Source organism: Sorex araneus, chromosome 11 (assembly GCF_027595985.1).
Source record: "Sorex araneus isolate mSorAra2 chromosome 11, mSorAra2.pri, whole genome shotgun sequence".
Lineage (NCBI taxonomy): Eukaryota > Metazoa > Chordata > Mammalia > Eulipotyphla > Soricidae > Sorex > Sorex araneus.
In genome coordinates this window covers 8,031,987-8,047,674 of record NC_073312.1, presented here as the reverse complement: position 1 = coordinate 8,047,674, position 15,688 = coordinate 8,031,987, and positions in this window count along the sequence as shown.

The following is a 15,688-nucleotide window of genomic DNA, read 5'->3' as shown; positions in this document are numbered from 1 at the left end:
CTCGTGCAGCTGCCCTTTAACTCACTCCCAGGCTCTCATCACTGGTATTTGTTGTTATTTTGGGGGTGGGGGGCTTCCCATGGGGTCCTCAGGGGGGGAGGGAGGGCCGCTCCTGGTGATTCTCACCAACCAGGCCAGTGGTTCAATGTGAGCGAGGCCCCGAGTATGCAAAAGTTTACCTAAACTGTTCACAGAATACAGATGTCCTTCCCCGCTGCAGTATATCACACACCCATTTAACTTATTTTAGCCTCTGGCCTTGGCTTCCAATAGTGATGACTGACCGGGGTGGGGGGGGGTCGGTGGGAGAAGATCGGAACTGAAGGGGCCTCGGGCAGTGTTGACGGTCAGATGTTTGGTGGTGGGGACGTGCAGAAACTTTGCACGTCAACCCCACACACTTTGGCACCAATGTAGCCATCTAACCCAAACTAATAAACATTTTACAAAGCATATTAAAAGGAAATATCCGGCTGCGACGCTGCTTGGGCCCCGGATGCCAGGTGCCAGGGGTGTCTGCGCCAGCTTGGCGCGTCCAGAGCTGCACTGGGGGCTGCCACGGGGTCTTACAGTGCTGGGGATCAGAGCAGGCCCCTGCACTGTTTCTCTGACGCCCACCACTCATGTTGGTTTTGTTTTGTGACCACTCCCAGCAGTGCTCAGGGCTTACTCCTGGCTCTGTGCTCAGGGGTCACTCCTGGCAGGGCCCTGGGGCAGGGCTGACGGGGTGCCAGGGAGCAAACCCAGGTAGGCCACAAGCAAGGCAAACGCCCCACCCGCTGTGCCGTCTCTCCGGCCCCTCACCATTGGTCGTTGAAGGGGAGTCGGTGAGTTCCCTCTGCTGCTGACCCCACTCTCTCCTGCGGAAACTCCGCCACCTTCCTTGGATCCCCCGCTGGTCACCTGGTGTCCCTGATAGTAAACACCCCTTTATTTAAATTCCTTGCCTTGATTTCAGTTGCCAGTTGAACCACAGACCCCAAATCTTCCAGAGTGATGCCATAAGCCCCGTGCTGTTTATCACAGTGTCTTGTGGTGACGGTTCTGTCTTCAGTTACCGATCGAGCCTGATTTCTCCTTACACTTGGCCATCAGCACGTCTCTCTGAGGAGAAGCGTCGCTTGGCGCGTGCACCATCCTCTGTGCTCAGACATCGGGATCCCCCGACGCAGAGATAGCCAGCATGACCGACTCTGCGGGAAGTGACAGTACTGAGGGTCAGTTGCACAGTGACCCAGGACAGTACTGCCGGGGCCACCATTTCTGCCGCCTTCCCACCCCAACCCAGGAGAAGAGGGGCTCGGGGCGAGTCCCACGTGTGGTTCCTGCCGCTTCAAAGTCTGGCTGCAAGTGGACAGAATCCGTGCTCCCGGGTGAGCAGAAAGTTTGGGGTGTCCACTCCAAAGTCTCCCCCTCTGCCCTCTGCCCTGGCTTGTCCCGGACCCCCTGGCCACCTGTTGTTACTGCAGGCAGAGCACGAGGCGTCTGCTCTGAGCTCCAGCCAGTGCTCCGGAGGCTGGAAGGTGTTTCCACTCCCAAGTCCACGGCCCAGTGAGTTGGAAATATGTGTCCACACCAAAAGTTGCCCACATGGGGCTGGAGAGATAGCACAGCGGGTAGGGCGTTTGCCTTGCACACGGCCAACCTGGGTTCGATTCCCAGCATCCCATATGGTCCCCTGAGCACCGCCAGGAGTAATTCCTGAGTGCATGAGCTAGGAGTAACCCCTGTGCATCGCCAGGTGTGACCCCCCCAAAAAAAAGTTGTCCACAGATGTTCACAGCAGCATTATTCATAATAGCTCCAACGTGGGAACCATGAGAACAGCCATGGCCTGATGAATGGGTTAACCACATTTGTGGTGTCCCGTGTGGCCACTAGGATTCAGGTTAAATCAAGCACCACCTTGCGGTGGAACCCGGGCGACTTCCTTGTCAGCAGACACCTGCTGCTTTCGTAGAGAACAGCCTGGGCCCCTGAGGCCACCCCGCCCCTGGCAGTCACTTCCCGGACCCTGAGTGCGGAGCTGTCTTGGTGGAACGCCCCGCACCTGCCTCCTCCTCCTCGGCCACACCTTCTGCAGGAAGCCCAGGCCCCACGCTGTGCATCACAGAGAGCCTTCCCTGGTGCAGGGCTGGCGAACTCCACCGAAGGGAGAGCAGGCCCGCCCTCTCCGGGGTAGAAAAATGAACAGCGTGCAGAGGGCTGATGGGGATGTGCAGAACACATCCCGCCCCCAGGGAATCTGCAGATTCATGGCATTTGTCAAGGGGCAAAACGAGGCGGGGCCTGAGACTCGTTTCACTGGGCCGCTCACTGCCCACCCGCGGCCCTTCCCAGCGGGATGCAGCCCCGCCTTAGCCCGACCAGCGTCAAGGAACACCTCCGCCCGCACAGTCTCCTTTGCTAGAACAAAGCGCGCTCAGCCTGTTTCGACCTGTGGATGTCCCCCAGAGTGCCTTCTGGGTATGTCTCCCCGTGGGCCCGCTTGGCATCCTGCACCTCCCAGACACACCCTCGCACCCTGCTCTCCAGGTTACTCTTTACAGCCTGGCCTCCAGTTCTCGCCCCCCCATCCTGCTTTCCTGGTCACTCCTCGCCTCCCGCTCTCCAGTTCACAACCCCCCATCCTGGTCTGTAGTTCACACCCCCCATCCTGGTCTCCAGTTCACACACTCCATCCTGGTCTCCAGTTCACACTCCCCATCCCGCTCTCCAGTTCACACCCCCCTATCCTGGTCTCTAGTTCACACCCCCCATCCTGGTCTCCAGCTCACACACTCCATCCTGGTCTCCAGTTCACACCCCCATCCTGGCCTTCAATTCACACCCCCCATCCTGGCCTCCAGTTCACACCCCCCATCTGCTCTCCAGGTCACACCCCTCATCCCGCTCTCCAGTTCACACCCCCATCCTGGTCTCTAGTTCACACCCCCCATCCTGGTCTCTAGTTCACATACTCCATCCTGGCCTCCAGTTCACACCCCCCATCCTGGCCGCCAGTTCACGCCCCCCATCCTGGCCTCCAGTTCACAACCTCCATCCTGCTCTCCAGTTCACACCCCCCATCCCGGTCTCCAGGATGTCTTCCATGAAGGATGCTCCCAGAGTTTCCCTCAGAGTCTCTGGGAGTCCTTCCCGTCTGCGACCCTTCATCAGTCCCAGGAAGTTTTCCTGCCTTTGAGTCTCAGAGACACATGGCGCTGGGATCCAGAGGCGCTTGCCCCAGAGGCGCCAACTGTTAGACTTGTTTCTACTCTTTCTTGCTGGCAGCCAGATTTGCTCATCAGGAGATGCCAAGGGAGGGGCAGCCTCATCCACCCTTGAGAAAAGCCTCGTGCCACTTTCCTCCCAGGGTAACGAGCTCCTACTTGCCCGGCATCGCTGTCACTAAGAGAACCCACACAAAGACTCTTGCCTTAATAACAAACACTCTAATTCTAGGTCTGTTCTCTGACTGGCATGGTTTAAAAATTTCTTCCAATAAGTGCTTCACTTTGAGATAATTTAAATTAATATTGGGTCACAGGGCTGGAGCAATAGCACAGCGGATAGGGCGTTTGCCTTGCACACTGCCAACCCGGGTTTGATTTCTCCATCCCTCTCAGAGAGCCTGGCAAGCTACCGAGAGTGTTCCGCCCGCATGGCAGAGCCTGGCAAGTTACCCATGGTGTATTCAATATGCCAAAAACAGTAACAACGAGTCTCACCATGGAGACGTTACTGGTGCCCACTCAAGCAAATCAATGAGCAATAGGATGACAATGATAAAGTGACAGTGATTGGGTCACAACGTCAAACCAAAAAAAAAGTCATTATTCCAAATATAGTGTTTTTTTTTTTCTTTTTGGGTCATACCCAGCAATGCTCAGGGGTTACTCCTGGCTCTGCACTCAGAAATTACTCTTGGCAGTGCTTGGGGGACCATATAGGATGCCGGGGATCAAACTCAGGCTGGCCACGTGCAAGGCAAACACGTGTACTACCATTGTACTATCACTCTGGCCCCCCCAAGTACACCTTTTAAGAATACTTTTATTTTTTGTTTCGGGGTCACAGCCAGCACCGCTCAGGGTTTCCTTCTGGCTTTGTGCTCGGGAAACCTTACATACACTGTGACCGGGATCAAACTAGTCGGCAGAATGCACGGCTAGTAGACAAGTGTCTAAAGCCCTGCACTGTCTTTCCAATTTTGGGTTGCCATGAATCTTAGGCAGAATCAATCAAATTCCTTTCTATTTGGTGTGTGTGAGGCCTCGTCAGAGGTTCTTGGCGTCGACTCCCACTTCTGTGCTCTGGAGTTGCTTGTGACGGTGCCCAGGGGAGAGTGTGGTGCCAGGGATTGAACCTGGGCCTGCTGCATGCAAAGAAGGTGCTCAGCCGTGGCGATATCTCCCAGCCCCCGAACACATTGTTAAACCTTCGGGATTTAAACACATGGTCATTCTCTGATCTGGTTGATGGGGGTCTTGCCCCTACCATCCAACTGGGGGCTGATATGAATCTTAGGCAGAATCCAAATTTGTTCTTCGGGGCTGGAGCGATAGCACAGTGGGTAGGGCGTTTGCCTTGCACACGGCCGACCCAGGTTCGAATCCCAGCATCCCATATGGTCCCCTGAGCACCGCCAGGGGTAATTCCTGAGTGCAGAGCCAGGAGTAATCCCTGTGCATCGCCGGGTGTGACCCAAAAAGGAAAAAAAAAAAAACCCAAATTTGTTCTTCATGCAGAAGCAAAGTCAGTCCTGACCTGTCCCCAAGGTGCCGAGACTCCATGTCTATTCCCACAGAAAGGAATTTGTTATTTTTGGTTCTTTGAGTCACACCTGGCGATGCTCAGGGTTTCCTCCTGGCTCTGCACTCAGAAATTACTCCTGGAAGTTCTCGGGGGACCCTATGGGATGCTGGGGATCGAACACAGGTCAGCCACATGCCAGGCAAACACCCTACCTGCTGTAGTATCGCTCCAGCACCAGAAGAGTTTGAGGAGAGGGGCTGGAACAATAGCACAGCGGGAAGGGTGTTTGCCTTGAACGCGGCTGACCCGGGTTCGATTCCCAGCATCCCATATGGTCCCCTGAGCACCTCCAGGAGTAATTTCTGAGTGCATGAGCCAGGAATAACCCCTGTGCATTGCCGGGTGTGATCCAAAAACAAAAAAACAAAACAAACAAACGAAAAAGAGTTTGAGGAGAAAACAATCATGAATCCATGAATTCAAGAAAGTTTATTTCAAAGGGAGATTGTGGGCTGCTTCTCTTGAGATAGAAGAAGGTACCCCGCGAAATAAATAAAATAAATGAATTAAAATAAAAGGAATTACACACCCCAAGTTGGGATTTGGGTAATTCCAGAGTAGAAATTATTGTTTCTGCTGTGTGCTGTTTTGTTTCTACTGTGTACTGTTTTGAAATTGTGCTCTTTGGTCTTTTTTTTTCTTTTTTTTTCTTTTTTTTTTTTAACAAAGTTTGCTTGAAAGGGTGTTCTCCCCATACTGTCCCAGCTTGGGACTGTATGCAGTTAAGACTCCACTGTCGGTGTGTGGTCAAAGGAAAGAATTTGAACTCTGGGGTTTGTTTGTATGTACTTATTTTAGGATTTCTTGTTCCCTCTGAAGTTTCCCCTCTCCTGAGGGGAGCCAGCCTTCTGCTGACCCTGCCCTCTTTCAGGTTTTTGATGTTATTGTTTTGGGGGGCCACAGCTGGCAGTGCTCAGGGCTTACTTCTGACTCTGCACTCGGGGACCCCTCGGGTCGGGCTCATCATACGTGATGCCAGAGGTCCAAGCCAGCTGGCCCAGTGTGAAGAGAAGCCCTACCCGCTGTACTGTCTCTCTGGCCTGGGCCTTCAGACTTTGGGACTGGCAAGAAAAACTGTCCAAAGCTTCTTTCTTCTATCATTGTTTTATTAATTCCTGAAACTCATTGCCAAGGACCCCTTCGCTGTCTGACTGCCTCAAGCAGAAGGAAGGACATTCCAAGGAGAACTTATTCATTTTATACAAAGTACATGTCTGTAGTGATTGATTTTGGATGAACATTTTCTTGGGTGGGCTTTGGTTTTGTCCTTTTGGGGGTCCACACCTGGTGGTGCTCAGGGGACAACGTGGGGTGCCGGGAATTGAACCCCAGTAGGCTGCAGGCAAGGCAAATGCCCTGCCCTCTGTACTCTGGCCCCTAAATCTTTCTCTTATTTCTTTTCCCAATTTTTTTCTAATTGAATCACTGTGAGACAGACCCTTATAAAGCTTCTCATGATTGAGTTCCAGTAATACAGTGTTCCAACACCCATCCTTCCACCAGTGTTTACCCGGCACTGTCACTGTCACTGTCATTCCGTTGCTCATCAATTTGTTCAAGCGGGCACCAGTAACGTCTCCATTGTGAGACTTGTTGTGACTGTTTATGGCATATTGAATATGCCACGGGTAGCTTGCCAGGCTCTGCCATGCGGGCGCAATACTCTCAGTAGCTTGCTGGGCTCTCCAAGAGGGGTGGAGGAATCGAACACAGGTCAGCCGCGTGAAAGGCAAACGCCCTACCGCTGTGCTATCGCTCCAGCCCTAATGTCCCAAATTTCTCTCCCATCACCCCCCCCATGCTACCCCCAGCCTGCCTCTATGGCAGGCACTTCTCTCTCTGGCCCCTAAATCTTTCTTGTTAGTGCAGTACATTGAAATGTTACTGTTACTGGAAAACATAATTTTTTTTTTTTAGTCATCCCTTTCTAGGACGTTTCCGAAGCTACTGGGTGTGCGATTCCCAGCGAGATTAAGTACAGGTACAATCCATCACACAGTGAACTCTGTTCAATTAGGTTCTGGGTCCGGAGACCCCAACTTTCCACCCATCACCCCCCAGGACCTCCCTGGGGACCTGCCTAGGCGAGTCTCTTCCCTCTGGGCTCCTCACAGTGGGCCTGGGTTCCGCGGTTCCTGAAAGGGCTCAGTGCCATGGCTGCACCCCAGGAAGGGACTGCACCCCAGCGGCCAGCAGGCGGCGATGGGGCTCTGTGCCTCCTGAGGTCACCCTCTCCTCCGCCTTCTCCCTGCCTGCGGCCGCTGACAGGCAGCTTCCTTCTTTCTAGGCGGCTCTTCGCAACACTCCTCACACACTGACCCACGAGCCTGGAAGCCCCGGGAGACAGCACGAACGGGGGCTGGTTGGTCCTGTCACCCCAGCCCTCCACCCATGAGCATGCGAGGCCGTGGAGTGGCAGGCTGGGCTGGGGTGGCTTTCTGGCCATGGGAGTAACTGACTCCGCTCCCGAGAGAGAGAGAGAGAGAGAGAGAGAGAGAGAGAGAGAGAGAGAGAGAGAGAGAGAGAGAGAGAGAGAGAGAGAGAGAGAGAGAGAGAGAGAGGCAAACCGCCTCGGACCCAGGCGCTCTTTGGCAGGGAAGATGGAAGCATGTTCGCATGGCAGAGAAGCAGGATGTGTGTGCAAGTGAGCTTGGCAGAGAAGCTTGTCAGGCAACGGGCAGGACGTGTGCTCACTTGGCAGAAAAATGACGCACAGAGTCGGGGATCAATAAAGAGGGTAGCCGAGTGCTTATTTTTAAGTCCCTGCATTATTCAGCTGTTTAACTATCATCTGACCGCTCTGTTTTCATGTTTGTTTTGCTATTGTTTAACTGTCTTATCGTTGGGTTTCTTATTTTGGGGGGGTTCTACATTAATGAATTGTTTGCCTATTGTACTCCTAATAGTCCTATTTCGTAATCGATAGATTGCTTTGCTAACTGCGCATCTTTAGCTTCTGTATCCGGCTGGCTTGCAGGCTCGGCGTGGAATGGGAGGTGAACCGGCTCCATAAAAATTTTAGGAAGTGGGGCTGGAACAATAGCACAGAGGGTAGAGCGACCTGGGTTCGATTTCCAGCATCCCATATGGTCCCCTGAGCACTGCCAGGAGTAATTCCTGAGTACAGAGCCAGGAGTAACCTCTGTGCATCACCAGCTATGACCCAAAAAGAAAAAAAAATCTCAGGAAGACAGTTTGGGGGACTGCTTCTCCTGTTCAAATTCTGGGCACAGTGAGAACTGTCGCTGATCAGCTAATAAAGAGTTCCTGACTTAAACGTTTCGAGTGTGCCTTGCTCCTTCCACCAAGGACAGAAACCCAACTTTGGGGAGAAAGCACCAGTTCTTGGAGGAAAAGGCAGCTCAGATAGATAAGGGGACACCAAGTAAAGTGTAGTTGGAGAATCCGCTCAGGATGAGAGATGCGTGCCGAAAGCAGACTATAGATTGAACACGATGGCCACTCAATACCCCTGTTGCAAACCACAACACCCAAAAGGGGAGAGAGAACATAAAGGAATGCCCTGCCTCAGAGGCAGGGTGGAGTGGGGGGGATGGGATTGGGGGGTGGGAGGGATACTGGGATCATCGGTGGTAGAGAATGGGCACTGGTGGAGGGATGGGTTCTCGAGCATTGTATGACCAAAATACAAGCATGAAAATATGTAAATCTGTAACTGTACCCTCATGGTGATTCACTAATAAAAAAATTTAAAAACTTTAAAAAAAAGAAATCCCATGGCTTTCTGTAGATTTATGTTCTCCTTTACTTCAACAAATAATAAACCTAATTTTTCCACCTACAAAGGAAAGAAAGAAAGAAAGGAAGAAAGGAAGAAAGAAAGAAAGAAAGAAAGAAAGAAAGAAAGAAAGAAAGAAAGAAAGAAAGAAAGAAAGAAAGAAAGAAAGAGGAAATAAGGAAAGGAAGAAAGAAAGAAAGAAAGAAAGAAAGAAAGAAAGAAAGAAAGAAAGAAAGAAAGAAAGAAAGAAAGAAAGAAAGAAAGAAAGAAAGAAAGAAAGAAAGAAAGAAAGAAAGAAAGAAAGGAAGAAAGGAAGGAAGGAAGGAAGAAAACACCAGTTCTGGACACTTCAATGCCAGGCTTATAGTTTCCTAAGAAACAGGACCAAAGTAACATTGGTGAGAAAAATAGCACTTCTCTCATGAGACTGGACTCTTTAACCCTGGGATGAGAATGAAAAAGCAAATGATGAGACGTATTTTCTTCTTAGATAAGGCCCTTACTCCCCCTCACCATGGCTTGGTGGATAGAGTGAGCGGAAGTTGATTAAGGTTGTCTTCAACCCGTCGGCATTCCTCCTGTGGGACGCAAAGGGATCAGGACTGTCCAGCAGACTGGGAAAGTATTGATCCCAAGAAACCGCTAACAGCACAGTAAAGCCTGAGACTGATGCTCAAAATCTCGGATGAGAGGCCACTTATTCCTCCCAGAAGGAGGACGGTGCCAGTGATGGCAGATTGGCAGATCAACCCTCCTATCAAGAACAGCTAGAAAAACTGAACAAAATGTAGAGATGGTTCAGTGGGCTGAGCCCCAGTATTGCCGATCAGAGTCCCCCTTCCTTGCATCTCCAGCTACGGAACCAGGAGGAGCCCCCGGTAGGGCTGGGTTAGCAGGTGACCCAATCCCCCTCCCCTCCAAAAAATATAAACACCTCAAGGTAAGATCTGTTGCCGAATTGGATTGGTAAGGAGCGCACTGAAATTCTGAGCAGGGACACGGCAGCAGATCAGCCCACTGGGTAAGAGCTCGTTTTGTCCTGTCTCCTGTCACTAGCTGCCATGAGAGGTCAAGGTGAGTCTGGAGGACTATGTACCGTGGGAGTGACAGGATGGATCACAGGGCCTGGGACACAGAGTGAACATCCTGAGAATATCTGCCCGTGTTTTCCCCTCACTGCTGGGAAGATCCGGTGCCGGCTGGCCGGAGGGCCAAGGTCCATCGGCTGACACTAACGCATGGACCGTTTCTTAGTGTTTCCTTTAGACCATTCCTTTCCACATAGAGTCTTGGGTCATGAGGAATCTATTCTGCTGAGTCTTTTCTCAAAAGACTCTGTGGTTTGGTGGGTGGGGAGTGGGGGCGGGGGTCAGTGACTCACAGCTGGGAAGAAACCCCAAGCCGTTGAAACAGTCCCCTCATCCTCAGCTGTGGGCGTCACTGTCCTGAGAAGGGAAATGTGTGTGCCCGCCCGTGGATCTCGGCCTGTTGCTTAGACGGGCAGGGGGTGTCCGCGGGTGTTCTGTGGCATCAGACGCTGTGGCCTGTTCCCTTTCCTCTCCTCCTGCTAACACAGCGCGCCTGGTTTTGCTTCCGGAAAAGGCTGAGCTCCCCTGCCAGCCTGGAGGAGTCTCAGCTTCCCACTCTCCGTTGCATTTCGCAGACTTTGCTAATCAAAGCCCCACACCGGGGGTCACCTTGCAGATAAAATATGTCCCCAGATAAAATCAACCAGAGGAGAGCAAGCCCCCGTGGTGGATAGAGTGAGATCCAAGTCTGATGGCTTGATCTGAAACCCTGAACCTAGTCATACTGATGGATTTCTACTCCTGAACTTTTTCAGTATGTGAACCTGGGGAAGCCCCTCCTGCCCTTCCCCCCTTCTCTCCCTCCTCCTCCTCCCCCTCCTCCCCCATCTCCCCCACCTTTCCCTCCTCCCTATCCTTCTCTCCCTCCCTCCTTTTCCTTCCTTCCTTCCTTCCTTCCTTCCTTCCTTCCTTCCTTCCTTCCTTCCTTCCTTCCTTCCTTCCTTCCTTCCTTCCTTCCTTCCTTCCTTCCTTCCTTCCTCCCTCCCTCCCTCCCTCCCTCCCTTCCTCCCTCCCTTCCTTCTCTGTGCTACCCCTGTACCTAGCCCTCACCTGGAGAGCTACTCTTGGCTCAGGAATGACCCCTGGTGGTACTCAGGGGACCATATGTACTGCCGGGATAGACCCAGGATTAGCTGCAAGCCCCTTACCTCCTGAACTATTTCTCTGGCACAAGAAATACTTTATTTTATTTTATTTTATTTTTTTGGTGTTGTGTTTTATTTGCAGCCGCTGTTCTACGAATACAAGCCTAACCTGCTTGGCTGTCTCTCTCTGACCCACAAACATTAATTCTTGGGTTTGTCTAGTAGGAGTCTTTATTGCCTCCTGCCGAGGAGACTGAGAGGGTGATGGCAAGCAGGCGTGATGAGACCATTAGCTCAGGTCTCTAAAGACTCAGGACCGCGTCACCTCCGGCCCCAGGGGGTTTCTGTAGTGACATCAGCAACAGCAGAAACACCAACAGCTTGCTCCGACGAGAGTGGGATTAGGAAATACGCACTTCATCCTTTCCGCCTCTTATTTTCAGCTCTGGGAGTATGAGTGTACACGTGTTATTGGCATTTCATTAGGTGATGTTTCTGGGACCTTACGTTGCCAAGGGTTGAGCCCTAGATGCCTGCGTGCCAAACATGCACTCCAGTTTTTTGCACCGTCTTCCTGACCCTAAAATAATATTTTAAGATGATTAAAGAGGGGCCGAGTTTGTTGTCTTCTGACAAGAGCCTGGACCATCTCTTTCCAGCAGGGGGCATGGCTGAGGCCGGGTTGCATCAGCCAGCAGGAGGTGCAGGCGGGACCCCAGCAAAAGTCTTTGGGACCCGGCCATCTTCCCACCTTCAGCAGAGAAGAGGCCAGGCAGTCTGGTGAGCAACGCGGCCGGAGAAATGCTCCGGACCCGAATCCGGGCCAACAACACCAGGGATCCAGACGGAGGAGGTACAGCTGGTACACCTTCTCCGGATGGAACCCTGGCGACACTGAGCAGCAACTAACACGGCTCTGGGTTGCGGGACTGGAACACATCTGAGCGCGACCTTTTCTAAAAACTGAAAATATACAATCTTTTAATGACAAACCAATTATCAAATGCTTCCTTAGTAGGGCTGTCTTCCCTGGGGGGAAACTCCAACAACAATAATGAGTTTTGTTTTGCAATATGGAATGTAATCTAGGTAGAGAGAAAATGAAGTGAAATTCATCAGTCATACAGTTGAGGGGGGGGCGGTGGCGGGGGGTATACTGGGGATTTTGGTGGTGGAATATGGGCACTGGTGAAGGGATGGTGTTTGAATATTGTATAACTGAGACATAAACCTGGAAACTTTGTAACTTTCCACATGGTGATATAATAAAAATTTTTAAAAAATGGCCAATTTAAAAAAAAAAAGTCTTTGGGACCCTGGTCCTCTCCCCCACACACACAGGCGGGAAACTGCACAAAGATGTAAACCCCAATGGTTACTGCCCCACTGAAAAGGACACGGTGTCAATCTGTCCCTGCCTGAGACAAGCCGTCATCAGAGCCTGTGGCTGCAGAAACACCACACCGAGACGCCTGCCGCCTCCTTCCCAGATGGCCCCAGTGTCCCCACCCCAGTGTCTCTGCTCCACGGGGTGTGGAGAAAGAAAGCTTTGCAAGCTGATCTCTGTCAAGTCATTCTTTTGCAAGTTCTTTGAGTCACAGAGCAAAACCCACCAGCTGTGTTTCCCCACTAACATCACTGTATCACTGTATCACTGTCATCTTGTTCATTGATTTTCTCGAGTGGGCACCAGTAATGCCTCCATTCATAGCCTCTCTATAACACCTCCATAGTAGACTCTCCTTATTCATCTTTCCCAATAATTGGAGGCTCTTTCAATGTCAAGGGAATGAGACCTGTTATTGTTATTGTATTTGGCATATCAAATACGCCACCCCACTAACATATGCACATATATTTATTTATATATGCTATGTATTGGATATGCCAAAAACAGTAACAATAAGTCTCTCAATGAGAGACGTTACTGGTGCCTGCTTGAACAACTTGATGAGATATGGGATGACAGTGACAGTGATGCTATATATATGTATGGGATGTATACATACATTGTAATACATGTGTGTATAGATTTTTGGGTTTTTTTGTTTTTTTCTTTTTGGGTCACACCCGGCGATGCACAGAGGTTATTCCTGACTCATGCACTCAGGAATTACTCCTGGCGGTACTCAGGGGACCATATGGGATGCTGGGAATCGAACCCGGGTTGGCCGCGTGCAAGGCAAAAACGCCCTACCCGCTGTGCTATCACTCCAGCCCCATGTTTGTTTGTTTGTTTTTTTGTTATTTCCTTTTGAATATTTTTATTTATTTATTTATTTATTTATTCATTTATTTTTGCTTTTTGGGTCACACCCAGCGATGCTCAGGGGTTACTCCTGGTTTTGCACTCAGGAATTACTCCTGGCAGTGCTTGGGGGACCATATGGGATGCCGGGGATCGAACCCGGGTCGGCCGCGTGCAAGGCAAACGCCCTACCCGCTGTGCTATCACTCCGGCCCCTGAATATTTTTATTTTAAAAGTAAAGTACTTGTGAGGAATTCAGACACTTGTCTTGCACACAGCTGACTCCAGTTTGATTCCTGGCATCCCACAGTCCTTTGAGTAAAGCGCAGGTGACCTCTGAGCACAGAGCCAGGATTGACCCCTAAGCGCAGTGAACTGTGGCCCAACACCCCAAAAGGAGTAATGCGCTTGCACTGCAGAGATTCATGAGACAACAAAATACACAAAAAGAGAGGAAAACTCTTTCAAAATGTTAATACCCAGATAATCACTGTTGGCATTATAATTCCCTCTTAGTGCTTTTTCATTGCATGTATATTTTATAAAATTATCAAGCTGTTAATTTTTTTAAAAATTCAGTTTTGGGTGCTGTTAAATGAAAAACAGGCTACAGAAGATAAACTACAATATTTATCTCATATATGTGTTTATACCTTTTGTTAGCCCTCTGAGGTCTGGGGAAAGTAGGCCATTTCAAGAATGAAAATTTTCTCTGGAAATGAGATTAACTTTTATTTTATAAGGTCACATTTCCATGGTGCTGGAGAGATAGTACAGGGATAGGGCTTTTGCCTTGCATGTGCCAACCCGGTTCAATCCCTGACATCCTACATGGTCCCTGCCAGGAGTGATCCCTGAATGCAGAGCAGGAGTAACCCCTGAACATCGCCAGGTGTGCCCCCCCCCCAAAAAAAAAAAGGTTCACTTTTCCATATTCGTTAAACTTTTGGGAAAGGGTGTTTGGGTCACACCTGGCTATGCTCAGGGACCACTCCTGGCGGTGCTGGGGGCTGACCCAGGTTGGCTGCATGCCAGCAAGAGCCTTACCTGCTGTACTGTGTCTTCAGTCCCTCTTTACCCTTTGCAAAATGATATTTTAGGGCCCAGAGATGGCACCAAGGACCGGAGTGCACGTTTGGCACGCAGGAGCCTTGGCACCGTATGGTCCCCTAAGCATCACCGAGCAGTGACAGATGTGGGCCCCCAGCCCCCACGACGTGTTGTACCTCACTTTCCCCTCTTCCCCTGGCCTCTGTTGCTGTCGCGATGGCTGGCGTCTGGGCTGTCTCACACACCTGGTAACGCGGCTCACCGGGAGTCACATACACTTTTTTGGTCCAGTGCTTGCACAGGGTCACACTTCTTTGTGGTGCTTGTGCATGGTTATAGTGCAGGGGTGGGGTGGGGGCGTCACTGTGTTGCTTACACACATGCTTGCTGGGGGCGCACCCCTGGCTGTCGTACTTCACCCCAGTTGCTCCTCCCACACACCTGGCTACCGTGCTCAGTTGGGGTGCCGGCCCCGGACAGGGTGTTGGGTCACCCTCGTGCATGTGGGTGGCACCTGGAATCCAACTCCCGGCTCCACCCTTGCAATCACTGGGCCATCCCTGCAGCCTATTCTTTAATGTTTGGGTGAAAGTTTCCTTCGGAATGGGGAGAAGTGAAGATAAAGGGAAATTTCTCTTTCTGTCTGAGTCGCTCTCTCAGAGTCGGTAGGACAAAGGGTCAGGGCACACTCGGTGATGCTCAGGGCTCACTCCTGGCTCTGTGCTCAGGGCTCACTCCCGGCTCTGTGCTCAGGATCACTCCCGGCTCTGTGCTCAGGATCACTCCCGGCTCTGTGCTCAGGGCTCACTCCCGGCTCTGTGCTCAGGGTTCACTCCTGGCTCTGTGCTCAGGATCACTCCTGGCTCTGTGCTCAGGGCCTGCTCCTGGCTCTGTGCTCAGGGCTTATTCCTGGCTCTGTGCTCAGGGCCTGCTCCTGGCTCTGTGCTCAGGGCTTATTCCTGGCTCTGTGCTCAGGGGCTGTTTCTGGTTGTGCTTGAGGGGTCATACATTGCAGGGGATCAAACCGGGGGTGCTGCATGCAAGGCAACTTCCTTAATCCCTGTACTCACTCTCCGACCCACTCTCCGTTCCTTTAGCACTGATTCCTCGTTCCTTGTTTGCGATCACATATCCAGATAAACTTTGCTGCTCACTCTCCAACGTACCTGTTCAAGCTGGTGTTTGCAATTTGTAAGTGAGCTGTTTCGCAGAGATATTAAACGATACAGTTAGAAACAGCCAGAAGATACCCAAACTTGTCTCTGAAGCTCTGCCTTCGAGCCGCTGCTGTTAATTCCCACAGGAAGCGCTTAGCTGCAGTGATCAGAGCCTCTGAGCAGCATCTCAGCAAGCCGGGAGGTAGTAGACGGTGAGCCCAGCACATTAAGGACCAGCTAGGTGGCAGGGGGCTCAAGACAGAGCAGAGCCACGCTAAGTCCTCTCTCCTGAGAGGCACCATGGGGAGGAGCAGTAAGATGTGCATCTGTTGGGGCCGGAGCGATAGCACAGCAGGTAGGGCGTTTGCCTTGCACGCGGCTGACCTGGGTTCGATCCCCGGCATCCCATATGGTCCCCCAAGCACTGCCAGGAGCAATTCCTGAGTGCAGAGCCAGGAGTAACCCCTGAGCATCGCTGGGTGTGACCCAAGAAGAAGAAAAAAAAAAAAGAGATGTGCATCTG